This window comes from Oncorhynchus mykiss, chromosome 5 (genome assembly GCF_057628025.1).
Source record: "Oncorhynchus mykiss isolate SJ-2025 chromosome 5, ASM5762802v1, whole genome shotgun sequence".
NCBI classification, from domain to species: Eukaryota; Metazoa; Chordata; class Actinopteri; order Salmoniformes; family Salmonidae; genus Oncorhynchus; species Oncorhynchus mykiss.
The window spans coordinates 53844722-53856328 of NC_143026.1; positions in this window are offsets into that span (position 1 = coordinate 53844722).

An 11607-nucleotide genomic window follows, 5' to 3' on the forward strand; every position below is an offset into this window, starting at 1 on the left:
GGTTGCCAGGTCAGAATAACATTTCTAGCCCAATGACCAAAAAAAACCTGTCCAAGAGGACTGACAACGAGCCCCCCAAAATGTTTTTTTACAGAAACTGGGGAGTTCCCATAGTGGTACAATAAAACATTTTCATTTGAGCCGATTAAGGAATATCGTTGTAACTTGTAACGACGTTAAAAGCTAAATTCGGTTTTCCTCAAAGTAATAATTATTGCAAGCTATGACATGACATAATAAAGGAATTTGAATATGTAGAAAGACAAAAGATAATTCGCCCTTATTAAACTCCTCAAATAATTTTCCATCCATGGATGTCTGCTATAAACTCCAGGAGGCTGGCCAGAAACTAGCCAGAAGCTAGCCAGGAGCTAGCCCAGAAGCTAATCAGCTAATCAGAAGCTAACCACGGTTTGTGGTCATCGGCTGTCCTTTAGTTCGAAAATCTATCGCCAGTTTTGTACGGCGCAGCGCGGCTCGGAACGGAACATACCGGACCAATTTTTCTCTCCATGTCCCTGGATTTCAACTGCTCTCTGGACATTCATACCCGGATCTCACAGCTAGCTAGCTGCTATCCGTGTGACAGTCGGCTTTCGTCGATTCCGGAGCAAACATCGATTGTTCCGGTGCTAGCCAGCTCCGTCAATCACGCCTGAGTTCCATCATTCACTCCTGGGCTGCAGTCACCTATCCGGACCCGTTTCACTGCCTACGCGGAGCCCCACCGGGCCTTCACAACCGGACTGCCGACGTTATCTACCTGAAGGAGATCCGGCTGGCTCCTCTGTCGCGACGTTACCGGAACGCCCATCTGCGGCCCGCTAACCGTTAGCTGTCTTTCCGGCTGCTATCTGAATAGACAATCGGACAATTTATTTATTTGAATTATTATGTTTTCTTCTCGGGCCTCTATAACTATATCTATTGTTCTTATTTTTGTTGTTGTGTGATTTGGATTAATCCCCTCTACCACACGGAACCCCACTAATCTACTGACCGAACGCAAGAGGTGGCTAACAACAGACTCCATCCTATGCTAGCTTGCTACCGGTTGGCTTGGCTAGCTGTCTAAATCGCCGTGACCCTAAACCAACCTCTCCACTCACTGGACCCTTTTGATCACTCGACTAAGCATGCCTCTCCTTAATGTCAATATGTCTTGTCCATTGCTGTTCTGGTTAGTGTTTATTGGCTTATTTCACTGTAGAGCCTCTAGTCCTGCTCACTATACCTTATCCAACCTATTAGTTCCACCACCCACACATGCAATGACATCTCCTGGTTTCAATGATGTTTCTAGAGACAATATCTCTCTCTTCATCACTCAATACCTAGGTTTACCTCCACTGTATTCACATCCTACCTTACCTTTGTCTGTACATTATACCTTGATGCTATTTTATCGCCCCCAGAAACCTCCTTTTACTCTCTGTTCCAGACGTTCTAGACGACCAATTCTTATTGCTTTTAGTCGCACCCTTATTCTACTCCTCCTATGTTCCTCTGGCGATGTAGAGGTGAATCCAGGCCCTGCAGTGCCTAGCTCCACTCCTATTCCCCAGGCGCTCTCTTTTGACGACTTCTGTAACCGTAATAGCCTTGGTTTCATGCATGTTAACATTAGAAGCCTCCTCCCTAAGTTTGTTCTATTCACTGCTTTAGCACACTCTGCCAACCCGGATGTTCTAGCTGTGTCTGAATCCTGGCTTAGGAAGACCACCAAAAATTCAGACATTTTAATTCCAAACTACAACATTTTCAGACAAGATAGAACTGCCAAAGGGGGCGGTGTTGCAATTTACTGCAAAGATAGCCTGCAGAGTTCTGTCCTACTATCCAGGTCTGTACCCAAACAATTTGAACTTCTACTTTTAAAAATCCACCTTTCTAAAAACAAGTCTCTCACCGTTGCCGCCTGCTATAGACCACCCTCTGCCCCCAGCTGTGCTCTTGACACCATATGTGAACTGATTGCCCCCCATCTATCTTCAGAGCTCGTGCTGCTAGGCGACCTAAACTGGAACATGCTTAACACCCCAGCCATCCTACAATCTAAACTTGATGCCCTCAATCTCACACAAATTATCAATGAACCTACCAGGTACCTCCCCAAAGCCTTAAACACGGGCACCCTCATAGATATCATCCTAACCAACTTCCCCTCTAAATACACCTCTGCTGTCTTCAACCAAGATCTCAGCGATCACTGCCTCATTGCCTGCATCCGTAATGGGTCAGCGGTCAAACGACCTCCTCTCATCACTGTAAAACGCTCCCTGAAACACTTCAGCGAGCAGGCCTTTCTAATCGACCTGGCCGGGGTATCCTGGAAGGATATTGACCTCATCCCGTCAGTAGAGGATGCCTGGATATTTTTTAAAAATGCCTTCCTAACCATCTTAAATAAACATGCCCCATTCAAGAAATTTAGAACCAGGAACAGATATAGCCCTTGGTTCTCCCCAGACCTGACTGCCCTTAATCAACACAAAAACGTCCTATGGCGTTCTGCATTAGCATCGAACAGCCCCCGTGATATGCAGCTGTTCAGGGAAGCTAGAAACCATTATACACAGGCAGTTAGAAAAGCCAAGGCTAGCTTTTTCAAGCAGAAATTTGCTTCTTGCAACACTAACTCAAAAAAGTTCTGGGACACTGTAAAGTCCATGGAGAATAAGAACACCTCCTCCCAGCTGCCCACTGCACTGAAGATAGGAAACACTGTCACCACTGATAAATCCACCATAATTGAAAATTTCAATAAGCATTTTTCTACTGCTGGCCATGCTTTCCACCTGGCTACTCCTACCCCTGTCAACAGCACTGCACCCCCAACAGCAACTCGCCCAAGCCTTCCCCATTTCTCCTTCTCCCAAATCCATTCAGCTGATGTTCTGAAAGAGCTGCAAAATCTGGACCCCTACAAATCAGCCGGGCTAGACAATCTGGACCCTTTCTTTCTAAAATTATCTGCCGAAATTGTTGCCACCCCTATTACTAGCCTGTTCAACCTCTCTTTCGTGTCGTCTGAGATTCCCAAAGATTGGAAAGCAGCTGCGGTCATCCCCCTCTTCAAAGGGGGGGACACTCTTGACCCAAACTGCTACAGACCTATATCTATCCTACCATGCCTTTCTAAGGTCTTCGAAAGCCAAGTCAACAAACAGATTACCGACCATTTTGAATCTCACCATACCTTCTCTGCTATGCAATCTGGTTTCAGAGCTGGTCATGGGTGCACCTCAGCCACGCTCAAGGTCCTAAACGATATCTTAACCGCCATCGATAAGAAACATTGCTGTGCAGCCGTATTCATTGATCTGGCCAAGGCTTTCGACTCTGTCAATCACCACATCCTCATCGGCAGACTCAACAGCCTTGGTTTCTCAAATGATTGCCTCGCCTGGTTCACCAACTACTTCTCTGATAGAGTTCAGTGTGTCAAATCTGAGGGTCTGTTGTCCGGACCTCTGGCAGTCTCTATGGGGGTGCCACAGGGTTCAATTCTTGGACCGACTCTCTTCTCTGTATACATCAATGAGGTCGCTCTTGCTGCTGGTGAGTCTCTGATCCACCTCTACGCAGACGACACCATTCTGTATACTTCCGGCCCTTCTTTGGACACTGTGTTAACAACCCTCCAGGCAAGCTTCAATGCCATACAACTCTCCTTCCGTGGCCTCCAACTGCTCTTAAATACAAGTAAAACTAAATGCATGCTCTTCAACCGATCACTACCTGCACCTACCCGCCTGTCCAACATCACTACTCTGGACGGCTCTGACTTAGAATACGTGGACAACTACAAATACTTAGGTGTCTGGTTAGACTGTAAACTCTCCTTCCAGACCCATATCAAACATCTCCAATCCAAAGTTAAATCTAGAATTGGCTTCCTATTTCGCAACAAAGCATCCTTCACTCATGCTGCCAAACATACCCTTGTAAAACTGACCATCCTACCAATCCTCGACTTTGGCGATGTAATTTACAAAATAGCCTCCAATACCCTACTCAACAAACTGGATGCAGTCTATCACAGTGCAATCCGTTTTGTCACCAAAGCCCCATACACTACCCACCATTGCGACCTGTACGCTCTCGTTGGCTGGCCCTCGCTTCATACTCGTCGCCAAACCCACTGGCTCCATGTCATCTACAAGACCCTGCTAGGTAAAGTCCCCCCTTATCTCAGCTCGCTGGTCACCATAGCATCTCCCACCTGTAGCACACGCTCCAGCAGGTATATCTCTCTAGTCACCCCCAAAACCAATTCTTTCTTTGGCCGCCTCTCTTTCCAGTTCTCTGCTGCCAATGACTGGAACGAACTACAAAAATCTCTGAAACTGGAAACACTTATCTCCCTCACTAGCTTTAAGCACCAACTGTCAGAGCAGCTCACAGATTACTGCACCTGTACATAGCCCACATATAATTTTAGCCCTATCAACTACCTCTTTCCCAACTGTATTTAATTTATTTATTTATTTTGCTCCTTTGCACCCCATTATTTTTATTTCTACTTTGCACATTCTTCCATTGCAAAACTACCATTCCAGTGTTTTACTTGCTATATTGTATTTACCTTGCCACCAAGGCCTTTTTTTGCCTTTACCTCCCTTCTCACCTCATTTGCTCACATTGTATATAGACTTGTTTATACTTTATTATTGACTGTATGTTTGTTTTACTCCATGTGTAACTCTGTGTTGTTGTATCTGTCGAACTGCTTTGCTTTATCTTGGCCAGGTCGCAATTGTAAATGAGAACTTGTTCTCAACTTGCCTACCTGGTTAAATAAAGGTAAAATAAATAAATAAATAAATAAAATTAGGCACTAAGACACAAGGGGGTATGGTATATGGCCAATATATCACTGCTTAAGCATCACGACACCGTGACTGGATACAGTCGTTATCCGTGGTATATTAGCCAAAAACGTCAAACCCCTGGGGTTTGCTATTTTATACAACCGGCCAGTGTCTATTCCACAAGTTACCACCGGCTAAATCTATGACTTTAAAATGCCTATTTACTTTGTTCCATCTGGCTGTGTCTCATCAGCCCAGGCAGGGAAGTTATAAACTTGATCTCCACTATAAAAATCATCTAGACCATGTCAAACTCAAATACCCAGTGGGCCAAAATGTAAAACCTGAACAAAGTCACGGGCCAACATTGAACAAATTAACCTTTTAATATGGACCCGAACAAGTTTTGCTTTAACATTGAATATGGAACAAGCATCGCTTATTACCATACAATATATAATTTAATAGTGGAGACATGCAAAATCGAATTTCAAATGAAAAAACACATCAATGGCATTCATTTATTAAATAAATAAAATTGAAATAAAAATTGTATGCCTCTTTTCTATTTGCAGCCTTCTGATTTAAATACCAAAATAAACTTTTTCCACTGGCTAATAATTTTACAAATAAAATGATAATAAATCAATCAACCATTCAAGCCCATGCCTTGTAGCAAGAAAAAGTGCATAAAGAAAACGTTAATTATTGCACACTGGTCTAATCTGATGTGCCCAAGCCAGATACCTGGCATCTCTTCTTGGATGCTAGTTCATCAATGTCTGGGCTCAAGCTCTGAGCTGAAGAAATCCTCAGTATCGAGCGAAGATGTTCATCAGTCAGACGTCTCCTGTGAGTTGTTTTGGTCATTTTCATCGAGGAGAAAAGTTGCTCGCATAGATAAGTGCTGCCGAACATGGAGAGCATCTGAGCAGCTTGGGTGCGGAGCTGAGGCATTGTGTCAGGGATGAACCGTGGAAACTGTGTGGCGACCACAGCATCATACTTTGACTTCAGCGTGTCGTTGCACTGGAGTTCAATCAGCTCCATTTGGATGTTGGTTGGTGCATTTTCCACATCAACTGCGAAGGGATTACTAAGCAGTTCAAACTTGCATTTCTGGGCATCGAAGTCGGCAAATCGCCGGCTAAACTCAGCGGCGAGAACACTGAGTTTTTCAACAAACTGTGCGCATGGGAACACGGCGGTAGAGATCTGTGCTTTTATGGATTGGCAGCAGGGAAAATGGCAAGGGTTTCCTTGCAGCATCTGATTCTCCCACAGGCACAGTTTAGTTTTGAAGGCCCTCACTGCAGCGTACATGTCTGTGATGATGCGCCCCCGCCCCTGAAGCTGCAGGTTCAGCGCATCGAGATGGCTCGAGATGTCACAGAGAAAGGCCAGCTCACACAGGAACTTTTGCTCCCGGAGCTCTGCTGTATCCTTCCCTTTGGTTTCCAGGAATTGACATATTTCCTCACGCAGCTCGAAACATCTGTTCAGTACTTTTCCTCTGCTTAGCCATCTCACCTCTGTGTGATACGGCACGTCTGCGTATTCCGAACCACACTCCTCCAGAAAAGATTTAAACTGGCGGTGATTTAGACCTTTGGCTCTTATAAAGTTAACTACCTGTGTTACTGTGGTCATAACATGTTCCATATTTAGGGCTTTGGCACACAGTGCTTCCTGATGTATGATGCAGTGGTAAACAGTTAGCTCACCTGCACAGTTCTCTTCCCGCATCTTCTCCCGAACCATGCCCACCAGTCCACTCTTTTTACCGCACATCGCTGGCGCACCATCTGTCGTTAATCCAACGAGTTTATCCCACGGCAGCTTTATTTCAGTTACACATTTGGAAACCTCCTCAAAGATTTCCTTTCCTGTGGTTGTGCCATGCATTGATTTGAATCCTAATAGCTCCTCAGTAACACACAGATTTGAGTCCACTCCACGGATGAAGACTGACAGCTGAGCAGTATCAGATGCGTCGCAGCTCTCATCCACAGCGAGGGAGAACGCAACAAAATCTTTTCCCTTTTCCATCAGCTGGTCATACAGATTGGTGGCAAGATCACATGTGCGATCAGCTACTGTGTTCCTGCTCAGGCTCACGTTTGAAAATGCTTGTTTTTTCTCTGGGCATACGAGGTCACAAACCTTCATCATGCAGTTTTTCATGAACTCTCCCTCATTAAAGGGCCGGGCTGATTTTGCGATCTCTGCTGCCACTATATAACTAGCCTTTACAGCAGCCTCGCTTTGTGATGTGGCTTTTTTAAACATATTCTGTTGTGAAACCAAACTTATTTTCATCTCCTCTACTTTCTGACTCCTTTGAGTCATGTCCAGGTCCTTGTATTTGTCATGGTGTTTCGTTTCATAGTGTCGTCTAATGTTGTACTCCTTACTTACAGCCACGTTGACTCCACAAACAAGACAAACAGGTTTGTCTTTTACATATGTAAACAGATATTCTGCCTCCCACTTGTCCAGAAAGCTCCTGTTTTCTGCCTTTCTTTTCGCCATTTTTGGGAAGGGTTAGCTCGCTGACAGTTGTAGCGTCTATGTTGCTATGACTACTGTCACAGAGGAGAGAGCGTTTCTGGGTCCTGTCCTGATTGGCGCGCGAAAACAGCAGAGCATTATGGGATTCGTAGTATTAGTGGTGAATGCGCTGTATAATACCGGCGGGCCAGCTCTAGTAGTAATTTGGTATTGTCTCGCGGGCCAAATATAATTACCCCGCGGGCCAAATTTGGCCCACGGGCCAGAGTTTGACACCCATGATCTAGACATTAGCTCACATTTCTTTTAGGCTAACATTAAGTTTTCAACAGCGGAGATTTGCATAAACCTCACTGTCTGCCTCTCCGACATTTGCAACATTTTTTCAATATTCAAATTCGTTCTCCAACTGTCCCATAGTAATGAACGTGTAGGTGTCGGGACGAGAAAGAGAGGCAGACAGCAAAAAGACTGAACGACTGTGTCGCATCTCTGGCTACGGAACCAATATAACGAACGACCAGCCGGCTTGGGTAGCAACCGTAGATATGTTTCAGGGCTATATATTGTGGAAGGATGAAATAGTTTGAATAAATGAGTCAATATAACGTTTTTAAGGAAAATATGGCAATCATTATTGGAATATGTTGGTAACCCTGCCTAGAAACTTCCTGCCGGTGTTTGGAGGCTATATTGTCACGGTTTGCAGGTCTGAGACAATAACAACACCTGTGCCAATATATCCTCCAAACACCAGCTTCCCGTGCATTATCACTTAAATAAACTGGTTACCAACATAATTAGAACAGTAAAACTTATTTTTTGGTCATGCCCTTGTTAGGGTCTACATAACAGAGTAAGAACTTGACAGACACTGTAAAAGCTCCAACCAAGTTTATTCATTCAAAGGATCGACAGCTGAACAGACAAAGACATATTTCCCCCAGTGGTAGTATATATACCCCAATTTCGGTGGAAACTCCTCTCTAAACATGATATCGCTATTGCTAGGCAGGAAGTGAAGTGATACAGGCAATAAACTGTTCCTTCTTACTTAATGTGACCTGACCTCAACCCCCTTCCTCACTAAACCACTTCTCTCCACTCTTATCAGTGCCTGCCACATTTGATTGCCCATCCATTACTCAATACATTCCAAGCTTAATTGCCTCATATACCACATACATTCCTCCTACAGATAACCATTAACTTCTGGTGTTGACCCTAGACTATAGCACTCAATATTTCAATAGGATACCTCATAATTATCAACATTCCAAGTTTAGGAGTCAGAACCCATCACCGTGGTATGTGGTCTGATATATATATAAAATGCTCATCTAGAGGCGGCGCTCCTAGTGGCCTCATTTCTTACACGTGCAACCAGAGGAAAAAAACAAAGCTCCCCTTGCCCTCCATTTGGAAAATCTGACAATAACTCTATCCTCATGATTCCTGCTTACAAATAAAAACTAAAGCAGGAAGCACCAGTGACTCGCTCAATATGGAAGTGGTCAGATGACGCAGATGCTAAGCTACAGGACTGTTTTGCTAGCACAGTCTGGAATATGTTCCGGGATTCTTCAGATGGCATTGAGGAGTACACCACATCAGTCACTGGCTTCATCAAAAAGTGCATTGATGACATCGTCCCCACAGTGACCATACGTACATACCCCAACCAGAAGCCATGGAGCGGGACTCTAACCCGGACGCTTATAAGAAATCCCACTATGCCCGCCGATGAACAATCAAACAGACAAAGTGTCAATACAGGACTAAGATTGAATCATACTACACCAGCTCTGACGCTCGTTGGATGTGGCAGGGGTTGCAAACTATTACGGACTACAAAGAGAAACACAGACGCGAGCTGCCAGTGACAAATTCCTATCTGACGAGCTAAATGACTTCTATGCTCGCTTCGAGGCAAGCAACACTGAAGCATGCATGAGAGTACCAGCTGTTCCGGATGACTGTGTGATCACGCTCTAGGTAGCCGATGTGAGTAAGACCTTTAAACAGGTCAACATTCACAAGGCCGCAGGGCCAGATGGATTACCAGGACGTGTACTCCGAGCATGCGCTGACCAAACGGCAAGTGTCTTCACTGACATTTTCAACCTTTCCCTGACCGAGTCTGTAATACCAACATGTTTCAAGTAAAGTTTGACCGATTATGATTTTTCAATGCCAATACCAATACCGATTATTGGAGGACCAAAAAAAAGCTGATACCGATTAATTGGTCAATTTTTATATATATATTTGTAATAATGACAATTACAACAATACTGAATTAACACTTTTATTTTAACTTAAAATAATACATAAATAACATCAATTTAGTCTCAAATAAATAATGAAACATGTTCAATTTGGTTTAAATAACAAAAAACACAGTGTTGGAAAAGAAAGTAAAAGTGCAATATGTGCCATGTAAAAAAGCTAACGTTTAAGTTCCTTGCTCAGAACATGAGAACATATGAAAGCTGATGGTTCATTTTAACATGAGTCTTCAATATTCCCAGTTAAGAAGTGTTAGGATGTAGTTATTATAGCAATTATAGGAATATTTATCTTTATACCATTTGTATTTCATAGTCCTTTGACTATTGAATGTTCTTATAGGCACTATAGTATTTCCAGCCTAATCTCGGGAGTTGATAGGCTTGAAGTCATAAACAGCGCTGTGCTTCAAGCATTGCTATGAGCTGCTGACAAATGCAGGAAAGTACTGTCACGCCCTGGCCATAGAGAGGCTTTTATTCTCTAATTTGGGTAGGCCAGGGTGTGACTAGGGTGGGCATTCTGGTTTATTTATTTCTATGTTTTGGCCGGGTATGGTTCTCAATCAGGGACAGCTGTCTATCGTTGTCTCTGATTGGGGATCATACTTAGGCAGCCTGTTTTTCCACCTTTGTTGTGGGTAGTTGACTTTGTTAATGGCACTATAGCCCTAGTAAGCGTCACGGTGGTGCTTTGGGTCTTGGTGACATTTACAGTGGGGCAAAAAGGTATTTAGTCAGCCACCAATTGTGCAAGTTCTCCCACTTAAAAAGATGAGAGGCCTGTAATTTTCAACATAGGTACACTTCAACTATGACAGACAAAATGAGAAAAAAAATCCAGAAAATCACATTGTAGGATTTTAAATGAATTTATTTGCAAACTAAGGTGGAAAATAAGTATTTGGTCAATAACAAAAGTTTATCTCAATACTTTGTTATATACCCTTTGTTGGCAATGACAGAGGTCAAATGTTTCCTGTAAGTCTTCACAAGGTTTTCACACACTGTTGCTGGTATTTTGGCACATTCCTCCATGCAGATCTCCTTTAGAGCAGTGATGTTTTGGGGCTGTTGCTGGGCAACATGGACTTTCAACTCCCTCCAATGATTTTCTATGGGGTTGAGATCTGGAGACTGGCTAGGCTACTCCAGGCCCTTGAAATGCTTCTTACGAAGCCACTCCTTCGTTGCCCGGGCGGTGTGTTTGGGATCATTGTCATGCTGAAAGACCCAGTCACGTTTCATCCTCAATGCCCTTGCTGATGGAAGGAGGTTTTCACTCAAAATCTCACGATACATGGCCCCATTCATTCTTTCCTTTACACGGATCAGTCGTCCTGGTCCCTTTGCAGAAAAACAGCCCCAAAGCATGATGTTTCCACCCCCATGCTTCACAGTAGGTATGGTGTTCTTTGGATGCAACTCAGCATTCTTTGTCCTCCAAACACGACGAGTTGAGTTTTTACCAAAAAGTTCAATTTTGGTTTCATCTGACCATATGACATTCTCCCAATCTTCTTCTGGATCATCCAAATGCTCTCTATCAAACTTCAGACGGGCCTGGACATGTACTGGCTTAAGCAGGGGGACACGTCTGGCACTGTAGGATTTGAGTCCCTGGCGGCGTAATGTGTTACTGATGGTAGGCTTTGTTACTTTGGTCCCAGCTCTCTGCAGGTCATTCACTAGGTCCCCCCGTCTGGTTCTGGGATTTTTGCTCACCGTTCTTGTGATCATTTTGACCCCACGGGGTGAGATCTTGCGTGGAGCCCCAGATCGAGGGAGATTATCAGTGATCTTGTATGTCTTCCATTTCCTAACAATTGCTCCCACAGTTGATTTCTTCAAACCAAGCTGCTTACCTATTGCAGATTCAGTCTTCCCAGCCTGGTGCAGGTCTACAATTTTGTTTCTGGTGTCCTTTGACAGCTCTTTGGTCTTGGCCATAGTGGAGTTTGGAGTGTGACTGTTTGAGGTTGTGGACAGGTGTC